Genomic DNA, 5,369 nt, shown 5'->3' on the forward strand with positions numbered 1-5,369 from the left:
CCCAGCAATGTTTATTTCACATATTGGCAACCACGAAGGTAATGTGCCCCGAAACAGGAAAACTTGTGGATCTCACGGCGAGCATTGCTCAATGAAAGGGGAATTCCCATTCTGTGTTTACTAACTCGTCTTCGTCTATGGTGAGGAAAAATTATAAACCTCAAGGTTCGAGGAGAGAGAGAGAGAGAGAGAGAGAGGGTACCACGAAACGGTCAGCTGCTGTGACTGGTTGTCTGGTGTCGAGGGCCGGTGTAGGGGAGGGGACGGGGAAGGACTGTCCGAGTCGGACCGCCCAGCGGCCCAGCCATGATCATCCAGACCCAGTCAGTCCAGAGTGACTCCGACGAGTCCCTCTCAGCTCGCCACCTATTCCCTGTTCAGTGAGTTGTATTGCGTGGTGGTGGATTTGAGGCTTTCTCGCGAAGGGTGGTAGTGGGTCGTAGTAAGGTGAAGTGTGTAGGCGTTGCTTATGGTGCAATGCAAGATGTGGTGCAAAGTGCAACTTTTGTAAGTTTTGCACGGGTGGTGGTGCTACATGTCAAACGTCAAGTTCAACTAGGCCTGAGGGGGCTAGTTGGAATTTGTGGCACAGGAAATATATTATTTGGACAGTTTTGATGTTACTCTTGTGAGAATAGTGAATGTTTACATGGAACACAGCTGTAAACACCGCGTCAGGTGGTGATATCGTAAATAGCAGTTTAGGTGTTTATTTTTCAGTAGATTAGAAAAGGCCAACGATAACGGTTACTCTTAGTTTACTGTTAATTAAGAATCACGAAGTAGAGGAAAAAGGACAAACTGTGAGAGATGCTCGTTCCGTTTCGAAAGTAGAAACAAGATCTTTTTTGTGTGTTGTCGCAACTACCACCTCTTGCAGCTGAAAGCTCCGTGTGAACTAGAGTCAGTGTTCAATCTGTTGTTTTTGTTTTAAAAGTGTTTTAATTGTTAAAGTGAGTCGGGTTATGTGAGGTCTCCATACGGTCCACAATTAGAGGGGTTACGCTGAGGAGAGAGTCTGTTGCAAACTAGTTCAACAGTCAAATGTGACCAACCCTTGAAAGATTCATAACATTCGAGACATTCTGGATATCGTAGACTTAGGTCAACACTGAACGCAGGAATTCAGTTAAACCTTAGGAAAGCTAATAAAGTTTCTCCTGAAAGTCTTTCTAGTGAGGCGACCACTTTCAGGAGGGATTTAACAACGGGAGGCTCCCAACCCACCTCCCGCTATCGCCGAGGGCGCTGCCCTAGGGGGTTGCAGACGATCCTTTGGTAAGTAATCCTAAGATTGCCTCATTGTGCATGATATTACAACAATTCTTCGTAAAACTATGCTATAAAAGAAGGAATATAATTAACGGTTAATTTGTAAGGATTTTCGAGGCTAAATCTGGTGTATTTAGACCCAAGGTTGCCAGGAGGTACCCGTTACGCTGAAGCTTACTGGACATCATTGATAAGATTATTATTACAGATTAATCCCATCATGCAAACCTTGAATTTTGTTCCCAGAATTCGAGAAAGGCTTTGTTCCAGTAATGAAACGAAGAGAATGGATCCACTGGAAAAGGCTTTGTTTGTGGTTTTTGAGGTGTAGTGAAAGCTGACAGTGTAGTTACAGCTTAAAGATTTATGGATGCAGGCGATGCCTTATTATTCTCAAACTTTTTCATCTGATTGTTTTTGGAACTGTATTTTGAAGTATTTTCCCCGTAATTTTGGTCATAGGGGCAAAACGAGAAATATTTGAATTAAAGTACTTTGCGTGAAAATTTGAAGCTAACCAAATAATTTACCTCCAACCTTCCATCATCCAGTCATGTTTTTGTTATGAATTCATCGTTTTTGTCTAGCATACTTGGTATACAGTAGTACTTTGCTCTGTAATATAATCATTAGATATTGACATGTACGTTTAAAAGTCTCTCTTACAGCTAGGCCTATTGGAATATGTTTAGTCAGCGTCAAATGTCCTTTTTTTCCTATTTAGGCTGATAAGAATTATATATATATAATATATATTTCATTTTTTATTTTAGAATATGCCCTAATAAGTTTGCTCCTCAAGAATGTAATATTAAAAACTGTATGAAAGGTTTTTATTATTTTTTTTCGTCTTGGTTATCAACTGTCGATATATTGCTTGCCAATTACTGACTGGCGAAACGCATATAAATCTGCAAAATCGTACCAACAGAACGTGGCTTTTGAATCTGCTTCGTGTTGTTGATGATTAACGGCGTACGCCACACAAATCAGGTCTCACAAACATGAATTGGGTTTTCAAATTAACGGTTGAATGTAATTTACGTTCACATTCAAAAGTTCGTTCCTCATTACGTCTCATGGCGATCGAGACGATGACAACGATGCTTTTGACATTCTTGTAAATTTGGACGAGCTTAGGTAGTTTTTAACTGGTCTTGCATGACGTATCTATCAACGTACAGTAGTCATATTGCTAATGTGGGATATGTGTACATTATTTATTTGGAGTAAATTGGGTGAAATCGAGGAGTTGCGAAGCTTTGAATGGGTGAGGAGCTGCGAGCAATGATCATGGATTACAAAGCTTTACCTTCAGGATTAACAGAGGGAAATAGAACGTAGGCAATTAGGTATGATCAATTAGTCTTTTGATAGTAAAATTATGGTTAGTTATGGCAACGTGAATTAACCTCTATCATAAATCACTGTTCTTGCTGTAGAATGTTACGATATTGAGTCTTTGACAAGTTATACGGGTATGCATTGTCCCGGTGAAAGTCGCTGTTAATATGTATGAGTGAAAATGAAGAGCGAGTGTTCTGCAAAGCACATTCGACGAAGACGGGACCTGATAATGAAACCTTAGCAGTAAGCAGTACTTTTCATTACGAGCGTGACGCTATGCGAGATTCAGTATTGGCGTTCATTTTTGGGTATTGTTTGTATACGTTGTATCTTTTTTTTCAAATGAATATTCATTGCAGGGTAGCCTGCAGTTGCGGGAATACTGGTTTAAAATATTTTTATCGGTCCTTGGCAGTAAATGGGTAATAATATATTATATAATTGTTATACAAGTTCACCAGTATTAGACACTTTAATTCCTAGTCAAGAACTTAACCGATATTTTTCCGACTTTCAATGCATTTCTGGCCATAATTGTTGGTGCTCACCAACTATTTAGGGAATTTGGGTGGAGCAAAACTGGGTAAATTGCATCAACAAGAAGGTGAAAAATGCATAGGCCTACGCCACAAGATAAGTAGACGGAACAATGCAGGATTCGTTTTCTTAAGTATGAAGGGCTAAGGTGTCACGAGGCATAGTACAGGAATGAATTCCCATCTCTTAACCTTACGTTCCCTAACCTAACTTAACATTGGGCACCTGGTTCGTACTGGACTTTTGGGGTTGGTGGGTGGTTAAGGGGTGGCCGTTTGGGCCTCCCCAGCTTGACGTGACCTAGAACGCCATAAATCTGAGAGTGAAATATTGCTATTCATCTGAACCTAACCTTGCATTCTCGGCCCTAGCTGACAATTGGGCCACCCCTTGCCACTCCTCTAGCATTGCACGCAGCAGAAGGGATCCGGGTACTTTGGCATAAGAATTTATTCAGTTTTAATTGGTTGAAAACGGTATGCAATTACTAACAGGAAAAAAATAACAATACCTCGTCAGTGACGCGCCAGTTACGTGCAAGGACTTTATGGAACGGAATGGAACACCTTAAAACAATAACACTGGACTTTGAAAATTAGTCAAACCTTCATATTTTTTCTATATAGAAACACTGAGCTTGGTGTTTGTTGGGATGAAGTAAAATATCGTACAGTTACAAGTTATTTCAAAGTTGTGAATATTGTTTAGTCAAGACTTTACCGTTTCAATAACCAGTGGTGGTAAGTGACAAAGCTGTTGCTGATCACTTTGTCCACGAAAGGTTTGACAGTTTTGTTTATTGTCTAGTAACGACCCCAGACTGTTAGGAATCAGATAAATAAACTTAACGTTATTAGTGTTGCTGTGTTATGATAGCTGTACAGTAGCATGGTGCATATTTTAGGAATGCCTAATGAAGTTCTTCTGTAATGATCTTGTTGAAAATGGCGCCTTATTTTCAAAATCACGCACTGCGTAAGGTGCTTAGCCTACTTATATTTTGGTTAACAAACCTTTATTTAATTATAATAACATTAGACAGTGTCACACGGTCATTCTTCTTGGCAACACGTAGCATTTTTTTCGGGGAGGAGGTAAACTATTGAGTACGGCTGTTTCTCAAGAGCATTTTTTTTTTAAGCTTGTAGCTGCCAAACTTTGCGCCTAATTGAAGTCGTGCATGTTCTTCTTGTTGTGACATTATTCAGAAGATCGCTCGTCTTCAGTCGCTCATCAATTTACAAAGATGATATAGGCTACGTGGTGCAAAATTATTGTCAGCTGTATGCCAAAAGATGTCTAAAGTATGCTATTACGACACCTATCGTTTTCCCCCCTTTCTCATGCTCACTTTTTTTTCTCTTTTTGGTAATCTGTTAACGGTATCTGGTTTTCACAGTGGCGCCATAGTATGGAAAGGGATTTTTTTGGCTTAGGCGATTACTTTTTAAGAGCGTTTCCCGTGGTCCATTGGTTATAGAAGTATAAATATCTGTATTCTCCGAATTACTCTGTAATGTCAGTATAAATATCTGTATTCTCCGAATTACTCTGTAATGTGAGTATAAATATCTGTATTCTCCGAATTACTCTGTAATGTCATACATTTACTTTGACACTAATATATTAACTTGATAGATTTTCTTGATCGACAAATCGAGTGGCGTACTTTAAAAGGACTATACGATATGCGAGTCTCTCTCTCTCTCTCTCTCTCTCTTTTGTGGTGGAAGACATCTGCTCATACTATCCGTCTTGAAGCCTTTCCCTGTTGACCCATATTCGTCGCCTTAAGCGGTCTTTTTCTTTCCTGGAACACCCCTAGGCTAGATTTCTACATCGTTAGTTTTCGAATAAGTGTTTCCCTGTACATTGCCTTCCTGCGAAGGTTGATAAGATTAACTTTAAATACCTTTGCAAGGATATCAATGTTTTGCTGCCGTGTTTGAAAACGATAAGGAAATCTTAAGAAAAGTTTGCTTTTATTCACGTGGTGAAGGTCCGTTTATGAACAGACGTAGTTAAAAAGAGACAGTTTTGGGTTAGTAGGCCTATGTTGTCGCGATAGCCATGTATAGTTCATTGAAACAGGATCCGAATCAGTGCCTTGAAGCTCAAGGTTGTAACATCGTGATAATGAAATGGCAACAAATTTACAGGTTGTTAGACGTGAATGATGATGCTCGTGAGACAGGGCAAGGGTTCAATTGCTG

General features: G+C 39.7%; 1 protein-coding gene across 5 annotated transcripts in view; it reads left to right on the top strand.

Annotated features, from left to right (window-relative positions):
- Positions 1-227: 227 nt before the first annotated feature.
- LOC136834302 (uncharacterized) overlaps positions 228-5,369 on the top strand; it is a 226,449-nt gene continuing 221,307 nt past the window's right edge. The window contains exons 1-2 of one of the 5 annotated variants that reach the window (XM_067096708.1): positions 228-380; positions 955-1,278. The gene's annotated coding sequence lies outside the window, so the exon portion shown is untranslated. Of the gene's footprint in view, positions 1,279-5,369 lie in introns of all 5 variants that reach the window. The other 4 variants (XM_067096712.1, XM_067096713.1, XM_067096709.1 and 1 more) reach the window with 4 other exon arrangements.

This window comes from Macrobrachium rosenbergii, chromosome 53 (genome assembly GCF_040412425.1).
Source record: "Macrobrachium rosenbergii isolate ZJJX-2024 chromosome 53, ASM4041242v1, whole genome shotgun sequence".
Classification (NCBI taxonomy): Eukaryota; Metazoa; Arthropoda; class Malacostraca; order Decapoda; family Palaemonidae; genus Macrobrachium; species Macrobrachium rosenbergii.